At 35.8% G+C, this 22,942-nt stretch overlaps 1 protein-coding gene across 1 annotated transcript in view; it reads right to left on the bottom strand.

The window, feature by feature from the left end:
• The window catches only part of CTNNA3 (catenin alpha 3), a gene marked incomplete at its 3' end in the record, with an annotated part of 1,162,049 nt that overhangs the window by 289,627 nt on the left and 849,480 nt on the right, over positions 1-22,942 (bottom strand). The gene's annotated exons all lie outside the window — the stretch shown is intronic.

Raw genomic sequence — 22,942 nt, forward strand, 5'->3', positions numbered from 1 at the left:
ACTGAACGCTCAATTGCGGTCAAGGGCATGTACCTTGGTTGCAGGCACATCCCCAGTAGGGGGTGTGCAAAAGGCAGCTGATCGATGTTTCTCTCTCATGGATGTTTCTAACCCTCTATTCCTCTCTGTAGAAAATCAATAAAATATATTTTAAAAATAAAAAATAAAAAACAATAAAAGAGCTATGTAACTTATTTTTAAATTGCAGTATTAAAAATATATTGGGAGTTATATTCAAGTTTATGGTATTATATTTTAATTTGTGAGAGTGTTGGGGAACATCCTAAATGTCCATCTATAGAAAACTGGTTGAAAAAAATTAAAAAAAAAGGAAACTTGAAAAAAACCCACATATCCAAACAGAGTTCTACAGAACGCCAATTTGTCCAGGGGTGGGGTCCCTTGGCCTGGCCGGCAATCGAGGCCTATTGGAGGCCAGCCAGTAGGGGAAGGACTGAGGGAGTTTAGATGGCTGAGGGGAGGGACTGTGGGAGGTTGGTTGACCCGCCATTTGGTTGCTTGGTCACTTAGGCTTTTATATATATGAGAAATCATCCTTGCATAGTAAGCTATGCAATATTTGTCATCATGAATCTCCATAGTCATATCTTTACATTAAACTAGAGGCCCGGTGAACGAATTCTTGCATGGGTGGGGTCCCTCAGCCTGGCCAGGGAGGATCAGGTCGAAACCCACAGTCCAACACCACTGCAGCTCCTACCTGCTGCTCCTGCTCATCCCAGCCCCACTGTGCCTGCTACGGGCTCACACCCAATCACTCCTGATCCAGGAGAGGCTTGCACTGCCACAGCAGCACTCGCCAGCCATAAGCCCTGAGTCTGGCGCCCTCCCAAGGAAAGTGGCCTGCAGGATTATAGGCAGTGTGGACACATTATTTGCCACGGACTCCCACAGCTTTAGATAGTTAATCACACTGCATTCAACTTTGGCCTCACCAGGTTGTAATCTCCTTACTCCATAAAGGTATGATCCCTGCAGGATAGGATTACTCACACAAGAACTTCTCATGAGGCTATACCTTGCCTTTGGATACACGTATAAGAAACTGAAATAGCCGAAACCGGTTTGGCTCAGTGGATAGAGCGTTGGCTTGTGGACTGAAAGGTCCCAGGTTCGATTCCGGTCAAGGGCATGTACCTGGGTTGCGGGCACATCCCCAGTAGGAGATGTGCAGGAGGCAGCTGATCGATGTCTCTCTCATCGATGTTTCTAGCTCTCTATCTCTCTCCTTTCTCTCTGTAAAAAATCAATAAAATATATATTAAAAAAAAAAGAAACTGAAATAACCTGCTCTAGGGGTCAAAGTAATTTTTAAACAGGGAAGGAGCAAAGCTGATTTCTGGGAGTATATGGCTTTGAAAGCCATATATGTTTATTTTATACTAGAGGCCCGGTGCACATATTCATGCACAGGTGGGGTCCCTTGGCCTGGCCTGCAGGGATCGGGCTGAAACCAGCTCTCCTACATCCTCCAAGGGGTCCTGGATTGTGAGAGGGTGGCTCTCAGGTGACATACCCTGGGATTGGACTCCCTCCTCTCTGGGTCCGGGTATGTCACCCGCCGAGAGCCACAGCTGCCAAGTCATTGAAGCTCTGCAGCTCCTGCATTGAGCGTTTGCCCCTTGGTGGTCAGTGCACGTCATAGCTACCAGCTAGTTGTCCAGTTGACCAGTTGCTTATATATATATTCTAATATGAGCTTTCATATCTCTCATCCACACTGCTAGAGAAAAGAAGAAAAATTCAACCAATGATTATTTAGGTCATGGAACATGTAATAAAGAGCAAAAATAATGCTCTTCAGAAGATCTTTAAAAAACAATAATTTCACATAAAAATCAAACTATTTTCTTTTCATTTATACTAATTATTAGGATAGGACAACATATTAAATAAGTAAAAGAGCAATTAAAAGAATATCAAATAAATTGTTTGGCATAATAAAATTATCAATATGTAGGTTTTGTAGATAAATTAAAATGGTATTTGGGTTAGATCCAGCTTTTAATCCAGCTTCATTATTTATTAATTTTGTGTGATTGTAGACAAATTGCTTCCTCTCTGTGCCTTAATGTCTTTATCTGTGATAGCTATAAAAATGTTTATTGCAAAGGTTGTTGGCAGATTTTAATTAGATTAGGTAATTAAAACAACTAATACTTGCCTAGCCAGGATTAGAAATTTTATGAATATTTGCTTCATGCAAATACTTTGGAAAAAATGCAGAGAATACTTAGGAAATCTAACCAATATATACACAAATAAATGTACACCAAGAATTTACAATTTTGATAGGCTCAACAATCACTTTGATATGCTAATTATGAAAATGTTCCTTGGTTAAAAATATATGAACATAAGGAAAACAGAGTCTACAAAAACACTATATTTTTGTGATTTATCTGTAACATAAAACTAAAGAGAAAATTTGACATAAAAGAGAAAAATTCTGAAACCAATAATATATATGACATTTTAAGGTATTAGCAAATACTTTAATGTCCGATGATGAAAAGGCAGAAACAACAAATTTTTTGATCCATTATAATCTGCCATTGAGGAATTTAATAAGTTCAGAATTTGGAGTAGAAAAAAAATATGGACTATCTTCCAAATTATTTGAGTTCAAGAAGAGGAATTAAAAATTAATTTGATATCATTGCCAAATTAATAAATTTCCTTTTTGAAAACAGACATTTTATGTAAGAAGCATCTGCAAAGTTCACTTTTATGCAACATCCAATTTTATACAAAGTAAAGGCAAAATGCAAGTTATTTATTAACTGCCAAAATGTGTTTTAAAATAAGAAGTTGGCAAAGGTAAAAACAAAACAAAAACATATATTTGCAATGTCTGAATGCTTGGAATTAGATATTTTCTCCATATATTTGGAATTTCTGAAGATTCAGCATGGTTTTATCTAAAACCATGAGGTAAAAGTAATTCATGTAACTTTAGAAAATTTAACTTTTTTTTTTAATCTTCAACCAAGGATATTTTTTCCCATTGATTTCTAGAGATAGTGGGAAAAAGGAAGGAGGGAGGGAGAGGGAGACAACAATAACCATAGATGTGAGAGAGACACATCAATTAGTTGTCTCCAGCATACACCCCTACCAGGACTTGGAAATCTGCAACCAACTTATGTGCCCTTGATCAGAAATTGAACCTAGGACAACAATGTTCTAATCACTTAGCAACCCAGGCAGGGCAGGTTTAACATTGTCAATTAATATTTACTATGTTCCTACTGTTTATCTAAGGTAGAAAACGTTAGACAAGACAAACTCAGAAAAAAAAATTATTTCAAGGGTGTTGATAGGGAACTACATGCACAAATATTCAATATAGGCTAACAAGCATACATAAATCCAGACCACAGAAGCAATGTTATCTCTCAGCTTCCAAGATCTATTAAGAAGATATAGGGTACAGAGTACCAATTGTGTTGAAATAGTCAGAGATGAGTTGCTCTGTCTCCCTTTTCTCATTGCTTTGTTGTTCTTGTTTATAATAATATTTTTTAATTTATTTCAAAGAGAGGAAGGGAGAGGGGGAGAGAAAGAAACATCAATGATAAGAATGAACAATCAGCTGCCTCCTGCATGCCCCTACTGGAGATTGAGCCTGAAACCTGGGCATATGCCCTGACAGGGAATCCAACCAGTATCTCCTGGTTCATGGGTTGATGCTTAACCACTGAGCACCACCGGCTGGGTCTTTCTCATTCCTTTTGTTCTCTCTCTTTTTTTAAAAAATTCTTTTTTTTATTGCTTAAAGTATTACAAAGGGTATTACATATGTGTCCATTTTTCCCCCACCCTAGACAGTCCCCTAGCCCCCCCCCAACCCCCTAGTGTCTTATGTCTATTGGTTATGCTTGTATGCATGCATAGAAGTCCTTTTTTCACTCTCTCTAATGGGTTCCTAGAAGAGAAATATTCTTAATGTGCTTTACCCAGTACTTGGACTTCTAGGATGCTAGGTCCACTGCCCCAACCCTACTCTATGTGAACTTTATCTTCCAATGGGACAACTGAAGTAGTTTTAACTCTGCTCCTACCTACTCCCTACAAACTGAAATTTCCTAATCACAAATTTCAGGAATCTTCCATTTCTCTTTTTATTTTAGGACAAATGCATAAGTAGTTAGCATGGCTGTAAGCCCTGAAATATTTGACACCTGTTTATCTCTCATAGCATCAGTTCCCCTAACTTTCTATTCTTCTTCCTTTCCTCTATGCTGAGAATGATATAGTGTTGCCTTTTGTAAGTTAGAAGATTTGTCTGTAGCTCAGGCAACTCAATCTTTGTATCTTTTTTTTACATTTGGAATATAATGGCAAGCCTATACAATTATTTCAAACTAAGTAGTAAAGTATGTTGGGAGTGATTTGAAAACATAAATGAACTATACAAACCTAAGGTATTATTATACCAAAAATTTTTCCCTGATATTTTTAAGTAATTAAGAGTCAGGTATTGAGGAAAATGCCATTTTCATTCTGGAAATGGAAGGAAAAATAATCATGTTTCCCCATCAAGTAATTTTTAGCATTATCACTTATAATGTACTGCTACCTTGGAGAAGATTACTTCTTGGTCACACAGATTTTTAAAGTTTTGGATATTTATTTCACTCTCCACAACCCAAAGTCCCTAATTGCTGAAGCACATTCTCTGCTGTTGCAAAATGCCCCAGCAACGCACTACTTATTTTCACAATTACATATTGAAGAAGCAATGGCCTACATTCAGGGGAACTCTCTTTGTGAGTTTGCTTCTTAAGGAAAACAAACAAATAATCTGAATTCTCAGTTACAAATGAGTTGATTGATAGATCCTGCCCTAGGAAGAAATAAGGATATTATACACAGGAAAATAGCCCCTATTTGCTGAATGCAGACCTGAAATTCTTAATTTTAAAGTCCTATTATTTTGTGCTGGGCTGGCTCAAGCCATAATGTGCAGAGTAAAAGATAAATAAGGCTTGGTTTTTAATTACAGACTTGCATACACTGGGCTATGTATAGAACTCAGGAATAAAATACTACTGCTTCCTGGGGGTTGGACTCTAACTTAGATTGAGTAGTAGGACACAAAACTAAGGACAGGGGGACATTTTCTCCGGTGACAAACGAACAATGGCTTTTAGCAGCTGCAGAGCCCATGGAGAAGCTCATGTCACTTTATGTAATGGATTAGGGAGAACTGGATGCTCTCGATGATGCAAGCCAAGAGAAATTCATGTGATGACTGAGTTTTCTGACATAAGAGACACTGTGTTCCCTTCCGATTTTCCAGCCTTATTTCCAGCCCTCGGGGTGAGAGATGGAAGGGAGAGGTCTACAGTACTTCATACTCAGCTAAGGCTAAAGATGCAATGAAAGCAAGATTGGAGGGATAATTAACATGCAGAATTCATAGACTTATGACTGGTTGAATGTGAGGGATAAGAATCCAGAAAAAATCAAGAATAGTTCCAAAGTCTCTGGCTAGAGTTACTCAACTAATGGTGGTTCAGTGATGGTCATCTTTGAGATCAGCAGAAACTGAGATACAAGAGAGGCCTATTGAGCCCTGATTTAAAGAGACATGCCACATGTTACTTTGGGCAGGAAACAAGATCCAAATTGCATGTGATTAGCATAGATGTTCTAAACTGTAGAAATGAGGTTGAGTCATTTCTCACATGAACAGTTGTAGGTGAGCGTGAGTGGCAGTAACTTTAGGTTTGTTTTCCTTTAAAATAATTCTTAAAAACACAACAGAGATAACCACCTAGTATAAGGGTATCTGGAATTTGGAAGAGCCAGAGTTGGATCTAGGTGGGGGCTGATGGGCAAAGAGCTGCATTCCAAGTTCTAGTCCATCAATTGATAAGCCTGTGCTCATCTTTCCTATACCTTCAACATTATGTGAAATTAGAAATTATTTCTTTTCAGGCTTTATCTTTTCAGGTGAATGGTTCTAGCATACAAATTCTTGTGACTATTTTCCTTTATTTTATATATCCATTTTTTAAAATTAAAATATAACAATTAGGTTTACATGAAATATTTACAGCATATGCTAGCCTGAGCTGCTGTTTTTCCTCTCACACCCCCGCCCCAACAAACCTTAATAATTACCAATTTTTTTTAACCCATTTGTTAAAAATCAATCCAATGATTTCCATGGGGAATCTACAATGATGCTCATGTTCCTCTTGGTTATTATTTCCTGTCCAAATTTCAACCCAAATGAATCTCAAAAGGGTAATACTGACTAAAAGAAGCCAGGCATAGAATTTTATTTTTTCATAAATTTCAGAAGCAGGTAAAACTCTAGTGTTTAGAAATGCATACTTATGCGGTAAAACTATAAAGAAAAATAAGGATACATGGATGGATACGTCATAGTAATAATCTATTTCTCAACGTGGGCATTGTTTATGATGATTTTAAAGCTACACATTGTTTTACATGTATTGTTATTTTGCCTTATTTCACTATATAAGGGCTTAAAGGAAGAAAAGGATATACTACCCATCATCTGTAATATTTTTTCCTCAATATTTAAGATGCATATCTAGATGCATTGTGTTGTCATTGTGTAAGAGGTCTACACCATAGTATGATTAATTACATGAACAAGAGCCATCATCTTCTTTGCTTTCTATCTAGAAGATAATGCCTTGTTACATAAATCTTTTCCCAAACCAGTAGAAGGGCAATAGGACACTGTTGATTTATTTCATCCTCGACAGTTTTAAAATAATGAAAAGTCCACTATATATATATTCTCTTTATATAAAATGCAAGGAAATTCTTAATATTATTTAACAATGCAATTTGAGATATTTTGCTAAACTTTCTTCTGATAGCTTTCTGTTTATTGTGGAGTTTACATAAAAACAAAAATAAACACAATTATCTCCAAGATCCGTGGTCGGCAAACTGCGGCTCTGAGCCACATGGGACTCTTTGATCACCTTGAGTGTGGCTCTTCCTAAGCCTTAGGAGTACCCTAATTAAGTTAATAACAATGTACCTACCTATATAGTTTAAGTTTAAAAAATTTGGCTCTCGAAAGAAATTTCAATCGTTGTACTGTTGATATTTGACTCTGTTGAATAATGAGTTTGCCAACCACTGTCCAAGATAGAAATTCAGTGTTGACTTCATTTTTCCTGAGATGGTAGCTTATTCATTCATTTAATGCAGGGAATATTTAAGAGAATTATTAGTTTGAATCTAGAATATACTATTAAAAATATGACAGATGTTTCTTATATTTTCTATAAAAGTAATTCCAGTTTATATTTATTAAAATGCACTTCTGGCTTGATTTTTGCATTACATACTCAAACAATTATTGAAATAGAAAATGGACCAAAGTGACATTTATAGTCTCAGTAACCACGTTTGCTCGCATTGATTAGTTATCCTTTCCTACTCCTATGAAATAGGGTCTAATCAAGCTTTAGGAAATGTTCAACATCAAGTCTTAAGTAAAGATCTCCTATGTTAGAAGAAAGGGGATTTTATAGGTTAATAATAGAACAAAAGAGGAAAGACAAGGAAGCTGGCCACTTGCTGAGAGTGTAATTCTTGGATCATATGCACTTTTCACTTTAGAAGACAACGCCAAAATGTCACTAAACTGCCCCTGCCAATTTAAACTCCCAACAATATATGAGTATTCTTGATATTCAACATCTTCAACAATTCTTGCTTATTGCCAGTCTTGTTTTTACAGTATTTTAAAAAGTTTCTGATATTATAATTATGCTAGCTTCACTTGGGCAGTCATCCTTCCCTCTCCATTAAATATATATATATAATTTTTTTATTTTTTTTTTTTACTGATTTCAGAGAGAAAGGAAGAGGGAGAGAGAAACAGAAACATCAATGATGAGAGAGAATCATTGGCTGGCTGCCTCCTGCACACCCAACATTGGGGATTGAGCCCACAACCCAGGCATGTGCCCTGACTGGGAATCGAACTGTAACCTCCTGATTCATAGGTCAATGCTCAACCACTGAACCATGCTGGCCAAGTATCTACTCCCCCCCAACCCCCGCCCCTCCGCCCCACTCTGTGCCGTTGAGTGACAGTTACCACTGGCACAGTCCCAGGACAAAGAATGCACTCAAGGGTTTTCTTTCAGACCAGCTACCAAATCCTGGCCCCACTGCCTGGGGAGGAACTTCTTTTTTTTTTTTAAAACCTTTGTATATGATTTGTGTTATTTCTTCAAGAATGTTTAATACAATTTACCAGTGAAAACATCTAGACCAATAGAATCTTTAGTAATAAACCCTCTTTTGTTCCTAATAGTGATAATCTATATTCCCTCTCTTTTTCCTGATTAGGTTAGCTAGAGTTTTGTTAATTTTGTTTATATTTAATAGCTTCCAATAATGAGCTGTTGGCTTTCTTTATCATCTGTTTGTTTTTTATATCATTGATATCTACTTTATCTTATTGTATTTTATCTACTTACATCAACATAATTACTTCCTCTTTTTTAAGGCAGAATCTTAGGTCATTAATTTAGGTTGTTTTCCTTTTCTAATACAAGCATGTAAAACTATAAATTTTCCTCTGAGTATGACTTTAGCTACATCCATCAATTGTGATAAGCTTATTTTCACTGTCACTCAGTTAAAAATATTTTCTGAGTATCAAATCATATCTTCACTTGAATTATTTCGAAGTGTGTTATTTAATATTTATATATTTAAATCTTCCTTGATATCTTATTATCATTGTCAGAGAATTCACTTTGTATGGTAATGATAATTTTTTTAATATTTTGAGATATTTATGGACTAGCATAGGGCCTAATTTGGTGAATATGCCATAAACATGTGAAAAGAGTGTGTACTCTCCAGTTGTATGTAGTTTTCCAAATTAGATAAAGGTTGTAACAGTAAAGGTATTTTATTGATTTTTGTCTAAATGTTCTGTTGTTAAAATAGTGATATTAAAATTTACCGTTATAATTATGGAATTGCCTGTAAGTTCTGTCAATTTATGCTTCATGTACTTGAGAACTATTATTAGGCCCATATATTTTTATAATTGTTATGTATCCCTGATGTCCTTTTCATTATTATGGAACATTCCTCTTTATCTCTAGTAGTACACTTTGCCTTGAAGTCCACTTTATTGATACTAATTGTGTGCTCAATCCTCTTGTATTTAAAGATTTCAGGTTTATCATTTTTCATTTGCTGACTTTCAATTTATTTGTGTTTTTCTATTTGAAGTAGCTTATAGTGCTTTATTTTATCAGCTCTGACATTCTCTATTCTTTAATCAGAGTGTTTATATAAAGAGCCAGCAAAACATGGCCACAGCCAAGCCACCTAATTTTCAAAATATAATTTTAAATTGGACACAGCCATGCTCTTTTATTTATATACTAGTGCCCTGGTGCATGGGTTCATGCACATTGAAAGGAAATTAATTACAAAGTGGCCAGCAGGGTGGGACTAGGCGAGACAGGCTGGACATGCCCTGGAGCCAACCTCCCTCCAAGTCCCGCTGCACCTGGGGCTGCACCGCACTGGAAGGTCATCTACGGAGTGAGCGGGGTCCCTCTGGCAGGTGGGTCCCTTGGCCTGGCCTGTGGGGATTGGGCCGAATTTGTATCTATTGGCCTTTTGGCTATAACTTTTTGAATAATTATTATTTGAAATTCTTATTATTATTGTTATTTTAATAGTTACTACAATATGCCTATTTAACCTTTCATGGTCTACTAAGATTTCATATTGTACCACTTCACATAAATTGTAGATATGTGGGTACTTTACTAGTATAAACCCTTTTGTCCCACTGAATTTTAGGTTTTACTTATTGTATTAATTGCATTTATGTACATTGAACACAACAGGAGCAAATGAAAATATTCCTTTCTTAAATGAATTTAAGCAGAAACATTGTTATTATTTATATTTACCCCTTCTTTTGTTCTATCTTTATTCTAAAGTTCAAAGTATTAATTTATGATCATTCTCCTTCCTTTAGACTTTTATTTTTCTTTTTAGAACAGGTCTAGCTAGTGATTAATTTTCTTAATTGTTATTTTTCAAAATATTAATAATGAATATTTTCAATGTACATAAAATTATGGTATGACAGTCTATTCTTTAAACACTTTAAAATATTTAAAATGTTGCCGAAATCGGTTTGGCTCAGTGGATAGAGCGTCGGTCTGTGGACTGAAAAGTCCCAGGTTCGATTCTGGTCAAGGGCATGTACTGGGTTGCGGGCACGTCCCCAGTAGGGGATGTGCAGGAGGCAGCTGATCGATGTTTCTCTCTCATCGATGTTTCTAACTCTCTATCTCTCTCCTTTCCTCTCTGTAGAAAATCAATAAAATATATTTTAAAAAAATATTTTATTTGTTCCACTCTCTTCTGTCTTCCATTGTTTCTAATAAAAAATCCTCAAGTATGCAAATAGCTGTGTCCCAGTTTGTAATGTGTCGTTTTTCTCTAGCTGTTTTAAATAATTTTCTTCATCTCTGGATTTTAGCAGTTTGATTGATTCTGACTTGTTTAGATATGTTTTCGTTGAGGTTACCTGTTTGGTTTTGCTGAGCTTCTTAAATCTATAAACTTATTACTTTCATAAACTTTTTAAAGTTTTAGGCCATTATTTCTTCAACTATTTTTCTGCCAGAATCTCTTCCGTTTCTCCTTCTTGGATTACAACGGCACATTTATAAAACCTTTTGTTATCATAACAGAAATCCTAGAATTTTAAATTCTAACCTATATTATAGATATTCTATTTTATGGTAAAGTTTGTGTAATAGTGGTGTTTTATCATTTTCAAAAGTTATGAAAGAAAGCACCAATAAAACCATCTGAGCTATCAGAGCTGGAGTTTTCATTGCAGAGAATTTTGTTAATTGCAAATTCAATGTTGTTAATGCACGAGTTTTCATATTTTAATTGCTTCTTATGACAGCATTAAAAGCTGTGTTTTTCCTAAAATATGTCTACATCATCAAAACTTTTATATTTATCAGTATTGAATTGTTCATAACATTTTCTTACTATATTTTTAATTTTTAAGACCAATAATGATGTTTCCTTTATGTCCCTGACATAGTGTTGATTTCTGAATTCTATTATTCTGAATCAGTTTCCTTGGAGGTTTATCAATTTTATCAGTCTTTTTAACAAACAACTTTAGTTTTGTTGATTTCATGTATGTTTCTATTTCTTTTTTTTTAATATATTTTATTGATTTTTTACAGAGAGGAAGGGAGAGAGATAGAGAGTTAGAAACATCGACGAGAGAGAGAAACATCGATCAGCTGCCTCCTGCACATCTCCCTCTGGGGATGTGCCCACAACCCAGGTACATGCCCTGGACCGGAATCGAACCTGGGACCTTTCAGTCCGTAGTCCGACGCTCTACCCACTGAGCCAAACCAGTCTCGGCTATGTTTCTATTTCATATTTTTTGCTCTTATCTTTATTATTTCTCCACTGCAAATGTGTGTCTATGTCTTTTACTATTGTTAACTTCTTAGATTGATGCTTACTTATTTTCTGTTACTCTTCTATCAACTGGAAAATTTTCATTACTAGTTTCTTATTATTTTCTAATTTCCATTGTGATTTATTCTTTGACATATTTATTTTAAAATGAATTGATTAATATTTAAATATATTGAATTTTTTGTAATGGTAATGATGTCTAGCTTAATTTCATTGTAGGCATGTAACCTATAGTGTATATTTTCAAACCTTTGAAATTTAATGAGACTCACTTTATGTCCAAGAAAATATACAAATTTTAAAGTGTTTTCAAATTGAATTGTCTTTGAAAAAAATACGCTTAGTTTTCCTTCTTTACTAAACATTCAGCTTTAGAATATCTTGATTATGGGATTATAATATAAAAATATTTCTTTTACTTTACTTTTTCCTGTTATCAATATTGAGATGGTTTTATTTGATTCATTTACTTCTGGTGATTAACCTACTGAAGAAATAGTCATTAATATAACATTGGCTAGAAATGGAATCTATTCATATATATATGAACATACATATATATATGAATATACATATATATAAACATAAAAATTATTATGACTTCCAAAGCCAATTATACCCTTTAATCTTGAGAATGACATTGTCAGGGAGACTAAAGACTTCCAGAGATCAGAGAATAGAAAGTGTAAAATGAGGAAATCCTGAGATACGGATAAGTGAATGCCATCATTTGGATAGAAATATGCTACATTTGGCCAGACTACTGGTTTCTGGCCTTAACCTCTTGGGAACTGCTGTCAGACATGAAGCCTTCAGTTACGCTTGTCGGAACCAGCTCTGTCTGCCAAAACACTCCCATTTACCTATGTGAGTTATGCTTTTAATTTAACTGTCTTTCTTTCTTACTCTTGCCAGTAGTTTGCTCATTTTGTAATTTTCTCTTGGGGAAAATGGAAGAAATAACTGCTTAAAGAGGTATATCAGGTATTGGAAATCTCTGATACTTTTCCAAGATTCACTAGTGGTCTGCAGAATTCTGGGTGAACAATTTAGTCAATACTTCCACATTATGATACTAATTAGGCATCATACATTATATTCATTTGGAGATTAAAAATAAAGACCAAAATTCACTGCACTTGTAAGTTCCTACTTTTAAAAATTTTTTCACATCCCAAACACACCACACACACACACACACACACACACACACACACACACACGGAGGTGGATTCACACACACATGTGCATGCACTGTTCTTTGTGTTATTATTCCATTAATGGATACAATGAATAAATATTTAAAATATCTGAAAACTTCATTAATGCTTATGGCAAACCTGAAAGTGAGAGCCTGGAAAGGCATTTAAACTGCTATGGAGAAAGTTACCAGTTATGACTGCAACTTCTTTGAGGACAGAGAAAGTTTCTTAATCAATTTCACACCCACAGTTTTAATTAACATCTACTAACCTATAACAAAAACATTTGTGTCTCTGTGTCTCATTTGAAGTCTAGACCCTATCTAAACGTGTTCTTGATATTCCAACTTACATTTTAGAAAAGTCGCTTAAAAAACAGCATGATCTCTATCTTTCACATCTGTTTTTCTTTCTGTGTTCCATGTGTCAGTGAAGCCACCGGTCTTTACCCCAGGGTGCAAGGCAGGACTGAAGATTCCTCTCCAACACCTTTTTCCCTTCAGACTCCTTTTCAAGGTAATAACAGGTGTTTGTCGGGAGATTCTGGTTTAAAGATAAAGCTGAAGACGGACGAGAGATATATGGGCTGGATATAAGGAGTCCACGAGTTTTAGTCACAATGCGTGCAATGGATATGGGGATGTTCTATTTAGATCCTTTTGCAAAGGCCTTGTTGAAAAATGCTCATCAAATAGGTTCATCTGTCAGTCAGGGATTGATAGCCTTAGCTGAAGAGGACTGACTCACATAAAATGCCCCCCTTCCCAAGCCAGCCGGCATCTCATGACGGATGGAAGTAGGGGTTTTAAGATGTGGCGATCTGTCTCTCCCGGACGCATCCCCTCGTGTACCATTTAAACTCTATAGCTCCCAGGGCGTCAGTTTGGCTTCAATTTCTGCTGAATTCTCCTTCTTTCTAATTTCTTTCCTAGGTGTTCATCCAAAAGGCACTTCCTAATAAATCCTACACTTCAATCACCATCTCACACTCTGCTTTCTGGAGAACTTGGTCTGCTCTGTTGGCTTTCTTGTAGTTTTGTGTTACCGCCATGCACTCCCATGTCTGACTTGGGGACCTTTACACGTGATCATCTTTCTGCAAGAGAAGCTCTTCCCTCATGTGCCTGGTTAACAAGTACTCATCTTTTAGAACACAACTTAAACAACTGGGGGTCCCCGTCTACTCTTCCTGACTACATGCAAATCCCACCCCTCGGCCCCAGCTTCTAAGCGTTGATAACATGTAGCACTTCACTGTTAGTGCTTCTCTTATCCAATTTCCCTCTTACTGGAATGGTGTTTGGATAACCTCTATCTCTACTGCTACACAGTTATCTCTTATGTAGTTCACCATCGTATCATGCCAGATCCAGTGCTTGACACGTTGTAGGCAGGAAATAAAGACTTGTAGGAAGAATAGAGAGGGGAAGGGATTTTGTAGCTCACACAGAGACATCTCAGAAATGTTTGATTGGGGGAAAAACATAAAATATTTTGCATCTTTTTAAAAGTTTAAATGTAACAAATGGAAATTATAGTTGAGCCCTGAACAACATGGATTTGAAGACTGTGGGTCCACCAACAGGCAGATTTTGTTTTTTTCCCAATAAATATGGGCGCCCTTCAATTTTGCAGGTTTTGCATCTGCGGATTCAACCAACCACAGACTGAAAACAGTATTTTTACACCTCCAACCATAATTTCCTAACAACAGATCGAAAACATTTTTTTAAATATATTTTACTGATTTTTTACAGAGAGGAAGGGAGAGAGATAGAGAGCCAGAAACATCGATGAGAGAGAAACATCAATCAGCTGCCTCCTGCACACCTCCCACTGGGGATGTGCCCACAACCAAGGCACACACCCCTGACCGGAATCGAACCCGGGACCCTTCAGTCCGCAGGCCGACGCTCCATCCACTGAGCCAAACCGGTTTCGGCCGAAAACATTTTGAATACACAGATGCGAAGGGCCAATAATAGAGTCAAAAGTTATACATGAATTTTTGACTGAGTTGGGATTGGAGCCCTTAACCTCTGCATTGTTCTAGGGTCAACTGTATTCCAAAAACACTGCATTTCCACTTTTTACTAAACACATCATTGTGAAAACCATCAAACTGTGTTCCACTTTCTAAGCAAAGCATGGTGGCAGGATTTTAGGTTTAGTCAAATGCCTCTGGTTTTAAATTTTGAGATGGAGGCTTGAGCAAATTTCCTAACTTTTTGAGCCTAAGTTTTCTTATTCAAGGAGCATTAACCTCCCTCATATAGCTATTTTTATTTGTATTGCCTGAAAAACATTTAACACATAATAGACGTACAATTAGTAGTTTTCTAACTATTATTATGCTGACCCAAAAACTAGAAAAAAAATCAATATTTGCAATTAATGGTTATTGCAGAAAGTGTTGTACCGCACATACGGGGAATGTATTGCTACACCACTGCTGTAATATTATGTGGTGGTTTTGTTTGTTTTTGTGGTTGTGTGTGTACTTAATTCTTTTGAAACCGATAGCTGCAAGTCCTAGATATTTGATAAGCTAAATCTATATCATTTGATATATTCATTATTTCAATAAAACCTTTATAGACTGTCACCATCTATCATGGGATAACTCTTTTAAAAGATATTTAAATTCAAGAAGGAAAAAAATACCATAGAGACATTATTATAAATTAATCATTAAGAAGTTATAACATAAACTGTTTTACTGGATTTTCAGCTAAAACCAAGGGGTTTAGAATCCTGAAATCTATCAGTGTTCTTCAATTTTTAACCAACTAAGGGAGCAAGATAGGGTCTGTGCACACTAGAAAAAGTATGTCAATGGATTTATATTCTATCTGACAATCATTATTAAATACTGGCCATATGTAGGCATCGTACCTAATACTTCACATGCATTGTCTTACTTAAGCATCACAGGAAAGACCTATTATAAGAGAATATTACTTAGTACATTTTACTCAGATGCTTGAGTAAAAGCCTGTCCAATGTTACTTGGTCAGTGCACAGTTGAACCAAGTTTTCGACTCAGACTTTTTAAATGAAAAACATAGAAGTGATTTTTAAAATCACTTCTATAAAAGTTCACCAATGTAATATAGCTAGGAGTAGGAGAAAAACAAGTCTCTGTCATAGCAAAGATCTGATGGGAACTAGAATAGATTTTCATAGTGCCTTTTATTAATAGGACAAATGAAACAAAATAGAATATAGACATCCTTTCCTTCTAATAAAGATGGAATATGTCTTAATAATAGAAAAGAAAGAAAATGGTATGTAAAGCTTCCTTCTTTGTAAAGTGACTAGAAGAGACAGAGACAGGTTTAATCAGGGACAAAACGGAATCTCTGATTATGCAAAGATAGGACCAGAGTTGGGTGCTACTGCATAATACAGGAAGAGATTAAGGGAGAAGTATGAATAGAGCAAGCTTCCAAAACAGAAAACAAGATTTTGTTGGCCTGAATAAAGGAACTAAAAAGACACAAACAAAATTGCTGCAGGGCTTTGAAAATTTTACAGAAAGGGGATTTTTGAGAAACGTTCAGTGCTTGGGTGGCTGTAGGATGTATAATAAGAGGTATTTTTCACATCCAAATTTTAGTTGTTTGCATTATCCTACATTTTATATTTCGCACATGTGGCTTCCATTGCACTATATTGCCTAAACTCTTAGTCAAATTGGCTGTATACCTTGTGGGTTTGGTTTGGAGGAAGGAAGAGGTCAAAGACAAAGGGAACTGAGTAGGACATATAGGATGGATAAGAGCAGATGGGAAAGAAGACAGGGGAAACAAGATTTAAGTGTGAGCAAGAGTTCAATGAACAGAACCTGAAAACCATCTGTAGGTTCAATGTAATTCCTATCAAAATCTCAATGGCATTTTTCACAAGAAAGAAAAATAAGTCCTAAAATTGGTATGGAACCACAGAGCCAATCAATTTTGAGAAAGAAGAACAAATTAGGATGCATCATGCTTCCTGATTTCAAATATACTACAAAGCAGTAGTAATTAAATCAGTATGGTTCTGTTGAAAAATGACACATAGACAAAACACAGAGCCCAGAAACAAACTCACATCAATGGCTAACTAATATGTGACAAGGAAGCCAAGGTTCCTCAATGGGGAAAGGATAGTCTCCAATAAATGGTGCTGGAAAAACTGGATATCCACATGGAAGAGAATGAAATTGGACTCCTGCATTACATAATTTACATAAATTAACTCAAAATAGATTAAGGACTTAAACATAAGATCTGAAACTACGAAACTCCTAGAAGGAAACAGGGCAAAGCTCCTTGACATTGGTTTAAGCAATAATTTTTTTGGATGTGACACCAAAGGCACAAGTAACAAAACCAAAATTCAACAAGTGGGACGACATCAAACAAAAGCTTCTGCCCAGCAAAAGAAACAATCCACAAGAAAAGGTAACCTACACAATGGGAGAAAATATTTGTAAACTGTATGTCTGATAATGCATTAATATCCAAAATATACAAGGCACTCATACATCTCAATAACAAAACAAACCAAAATTTAAAAACACACACAATTTGATGAAAAGCTTAGCAGAGGATCTGAATAAATCTTATTCTAAATAAGAGATACAAATGGACAACAGATACATGAAAAGGTCCTCACTATCACTAATTATCAGGGAAATGCAAATCAAAACCACCAGGAGATACCACCAACACCTACACATTATTAGATAATAATGGCTATTATGTAGAAGACAGGAAATAGCAAATGCTGCTGAGAATGTGGAGAAAGGGAACCCTGTACATTGTTGGTGGAAAATTAAATTGGTACAGCCACTATAGAAAACAGTATGGAATTTCCTCAAAAAGTTAGAGAACACAGGCCAGCGACCCCACTTCTGGGTATGTACTTGAAAGATTAAATCACTATCTCAAAGAGATATCTGTGACTAGAGTTAATAATATTGTATCTTATACTTGAAACCTGCTATGACAGTAGAGTTTTAATGTTATCACTACAACAAAATGATAATCATGGGAAGGATGTTAACTAACCTTGTTTGGGTAAGCATTTATAGATGATAGATAGATAGATAGATAGATAGATAGATAGATAGATATAGATTATTAAATATATATATTCAATCATCACATTGTACAAACTAAACTTACACAGTGTTATATGTTAATTGTATCTTAGTACAGCTGGGAGGAGAAAAATAGAACTTAGGAATCAGAAGTTACTATGGAAACAGGTCAGAAATTTTATAATAAATGAATGAATGAATAAGTAAAAAACATATACATACAACTTAGTGAGAACACAAGACATTACACATCTCATAGTATATTGGTGTTGAATAGGAAACTGAAGTCAATTTTATTGAAATCTCATTAAGTGTTGCTGTCCTATAAAGTAATTCATAAATTGCTTTCATACATTGTTTTTAATACTTAGTATAATATCCTAATGTAGACATTATGACCTTCATTTTATTTATTTTATTTTATTTTTAAAGAGAGGAAATTGAGCTGGGAAATAGTTAAGCAACTGGCTGAAGCTCACTCAGGTAAGTTGATAGTTCAGTTGGGATTCCTAAGTCGAAATCCAGTGTAACTTTCCCCTACCACCTTTTCACCTCCTTAAGAAATAGCCCAGTTTCCATTACTACATGAGGGGATATAAAAGCTGTGGTACATTTACACAATGAAATACTACTCTAATGGCTATAATTATTTCTTTTTATCAAGAATAATATTTTTTAAGGAAAAAAGTATTTTATTCTCCTACGTAGTCTTAAAATGTTTCCTTGAAAATATCTTTATACTATTTGACCAATAAACTCATCTTTCATACTCGGTTATATTTCAGTGTAGCTCCAACATAGTATAGGCTATTATTAATGAGAATTCGTATTGCATTTCTGAAGAATTAGAGTAACTTTTCTTATAAATAGTGGACATCAGTTTAATCTATATATACATATTTTAAAGGAGGATGGTGTCATGAGTACATCGTTATTTGCATTTGCTTTTTATGTGCTGGAGCAGAACTGCTACTAAAAGGAAACACAGCAGCTGACCTTAGCGCACTCCACCTCCCTTTCTGTAGATTACAGGAGCTTTAAAATTGCAAAGTTCATGATTATATTAAATAACACAGTATAGAATAACTACTACTCTTTTCTTCCAAATCTCTATCATTAATAAAATTCTCAGCCCTCCACATCAGCTATAAATGCGTTAAGCAGCACAGATGTTTTAGACTAGAGCACAGTTTTACCAACACAGGAGCAAATCAAATTAAATAATCACATCTCACTTTATTTCACAAATTACTGAAGAATTAAAAGTAATTCTTCTTATCAAAGACTTATTTTCCTCTATGAATATAGGCATTTTAAATCCTGATTTGGTTTTCTATGCTGAAATATGCTGTCATTTTTTAATTCATTTAAAGATGCAGAAAGAAAATAATATTGCATTCTAGAAAAAAAGATTTTGTAGAGACCTAATTATATAATAACTTTGCTATTTGTTTCACACCCTCCCTCATAAGAAGAATAGATATGATTTTAGCCCTGCACATAATGAAACCTCCATCTAATTATACCTCTGTCTTTAGAGACTTTGCCAAAAGTAGTTTACTATGTTTAAGCATCTGGAGCTACATGGCTTGAACTAACTCTGAGTTAAATGGTGAGAAAGGTCCTTATTGCTGTGCCTGTGACATACCACAGAAAAAGCTTCTGGCTAGAGTCACAACCAGCAGGTGCACAATGTACAGACTACAGGGAAATGCTTCGATGTCATCCAGGAGTCAGCGGGCTGTGGCTTTCATGACTACACTTCCCTATTCCCATTAGTAGGCCTCCTTCAGTCAGAATATAATTCTCTTCCAATAGCTTCCCCAAGCCCCTCGGAAGTGGAAAATGATGATGCCCTTGTGGTTTGACTGTCCCACAGCTTAACTACTAGTTGACATAGAAAGAGTGATCGGTCAACATCTGACAACTGAGTCAATGAGTAACTCTAACAATGTGAGTGCAAAAGTCTCTTTCTGATTTTTCAGGAGTTTGTAAAACATGGAGCCTCTCTTTCTCAGTAACTTGCTCATTGCCTAAAGTGCCAATGCAATGAAGCACATAAGAGGAGAGAGAGGAACAGGGAGGAAAGCTATCCTATATAATAAAAGGCTAATATGCAAATCAACCAAACAGCAGAATGACCGGTCACTATGACACGCACTGACCGCCAGAGGGCAGACGCTCAATGCAGGAGCTGTCCCCTGGTGGTCAGTACGCTCCCACAGCGGGAGTGCCACTCAGCCAGAAGCTGGGCTCATGGCTGGAAAGTGCAGCGGCGGTGGCGGGAGACTTCCACCTCTATGGCAGCCCTAAGGATGTCTGACTGACGGCTTAGGCTTGCTGAGCAGGCCTAAGCCATCAGTCGGACATTCCCCGAGGGCTCCAGGACTGCAAGAGGGTGCAAGCCAGGCTGAGGGACCCCTCCCCCACACCGAGTGAATGATTTTCGTACACCAGGCCTCTAGTCATATAATAATGAACTTGCCTTGTTTGAACTAGATAACTTATACATGTTACTTATTCAGTTCTTACAATGAATAAGTAAGGGAAGTATTTTATTTTCTCACGTGAAAGAAATTAATTGCTCTTGAGCGAAAACACTTGTTAGTAAAACAAACCTAAGAAAAGTTAGAAATAGCATTAGAACCCATGTATGCTTGGCTATTTCCATTGGGCAGTTTTGCCTTTCCTATACATATCTGAGAATCAAATATATTCTGCCATCTTTCTGTTTAGGAAAATGCATTTCAGACTACTCAGTCATAATACAATAATTGAAATATTTCACTTTCCTATAATGGGAACTTCTTTATTAATGATATTAAAAATATAGATATAATCTGCAAATATTTATTATATAAAGTCATTAAAATTGATAATACCTATAAAACAATTACTCTACCAATTTTCTTAGTCCAATGGATACACTAAATTCTTCCTATTCTGAGTACCATTTTAGGTTCTGGGAATACGAAGGATACAACAAGAAATATAGACAGAAATATAGTCAAATGTTCATGTAACAATGAGGTACATGCCAAGCAATAACCAGTCCATATAAAATGATGTGGGAGATGAGAAATGAAAACAATTCATTCTTCTAGGCCATAGGGGTGAAAAACAGGAGCCAAAAGTAATATTAGGGAAGCCTGTCCTTAGAAGTAATATTTGAGTTGGAATTTGAATGATAATATTCCATAAAGCAAAATAAAAAGAGGAAAACAATTAGTCATTTTACCGAGTATCAAATAAAGTAGGAAAAGCCAGGGCAAAGGCCCAGTAAAACGCATCAGGCTGAAGGGTGCCAGGATGCCTGATGAACATAGCATGGGCTCTCTCACTGAAGTCACTGAAATTTATTCTCCATGTCTATGCTTTAGCAACATAAATTCAGGGAGCTTTTTCTGAGCCCCAAGACTAGGTCAGGTCCCTCAGGTACATGCTTCCCTAGCTTGGAGCTTCTTCCTCTCATAGTGTTGATCTTTGCTTATAAATAAACATTTATATGCTTTGATTTTATGTTCTCACCCCCCAATGGGCAGTAAAGATTATGAGAAGAGTAATGTCATTTGATAATTTCCTTTACTTTTCCTCTAGTACAAGATCTAACATATTAGCTGCACTTAAAAGAAAGAAAGAAAAGAGTCAAATAAAAGTTGGAAAGAAATCATAAAGGTGAGATAGTTGATAGGGGCCAGAATGCCAAGGACTTTATGGATATTGTTCTGTGAACAAAGGGAAGCACTAAATTTCACTTATTTATTTTCATCAGGAGGAGAACATGATCAGGGATGTTTTATTTTATTTTTTTTATTTTGTATTTTTTGTTAATCCTTATCGAAGGATATTGTTCCATTGATTTTTAGAGAGAGTGGGGGAGGAGAGACAGAGAGAGGAAAAGATCAACCAGTTGTCTCCTGCATGGGGATCGAGCCTGCAACAGAGGTACATGCCTTCGACCTGAATCAAACCCAGGACCCTGATGCCCAATCCACTGAGCCACACCAGCGAGGGCAGAGATGTTTTCAAGGGTTATTTTCATTACAATGTGGAGGATGGGTTGCTGAGAGAGGAACCTAGGGACAAGAAGACCAGTTAAACAAATGTTTCGGTGTTCTCACTACACAGTATTGAGGTCCAAACTAAAATAGCAATTGGACTTGGAGAAAAGGAGAAGGACATGAGCGACATATATTCAAATCATTAGGATCTGGTGATGAATTGAGGAGTGGCAAAGAGAGGAGTCAGTGACAACTATTACTAGTGTCCTAGGTCTGGTCAGTAAATACAAAACTTGTTGAAATTTAAATAAAAGGAAAGATTCTTTTCCAAAGGACTATTTTCATGATGAATGTGTGCTCAGACTCACAGGCAGCTTAGACTACAGAGTTGACATCATCATTTCTTCAATATTCAAACAGTTCAAAATCAAATCCAAAAATAATTCTTAGGAATTGAGTGGGATTATTTACATTATTTTGGGATTGCATGAAAAATGTTTTTGAAGAGTAATATGTGATTAGAAAAATACAGCAAAACGAAGTGTGTATAGTAAAAAGTGAACCTCTTTCCCAGGTGTCTTTTAGTCCCCTCTATGCTCTACCTAGAGGCAACCCCTGTTAGTTTCCTATGACTCTTGAGTAGGAATATTACTAATCACCGAAATAAAAAGGTCAAAAGAGAAACCAAAAATGGATTTCTTTTCTAAACAGCAATTTGAAATAAACTGCTGGAAATTATCAGCGAAAATGGATATTAGCAAATAAACACAATGATGTGGCAAGTAAGACTGGCAAAATGTATCCACTCTATACAAGTTTATCATCTTAGCATTTGATTGAGATATTGCTTTCCTACATCCCTCAGTTAGGTCATTGCCACTCAACAATATTCAATGTTGCTATCTTTATCTCTGAGCTCTGATCTCAGTTGATCATTCATGTTTTTGACTCAAAGACCCAGGCCCCACCATAGTAGTTCTCCAGTATACAATAGTAAAATTCTCAAATGCCTTGTGATCCAACAATCTGGACCCTGAACATGTTTTAATTGACATAGCACCAACCATGAAATAATCACAATAAAATATAGAGATTCTTCCCAAATTCATACTTCCCATCTA

Source organism: Myotis davidii, unplaced genomic scaffold, assembly GCF_000327345.1.
Source record: "Myotis davidii unplaced genomic scaffold, ASM32734v1 scaffold134, whole genome shotgun sequence".
In the NCBI taxonomy this organism is placed as follows: Eukaryota; Metazoa; Chordata; class Mammalia; order Chiroptera; family Vespertilionidae; genus Myotis; species Myotis davidii.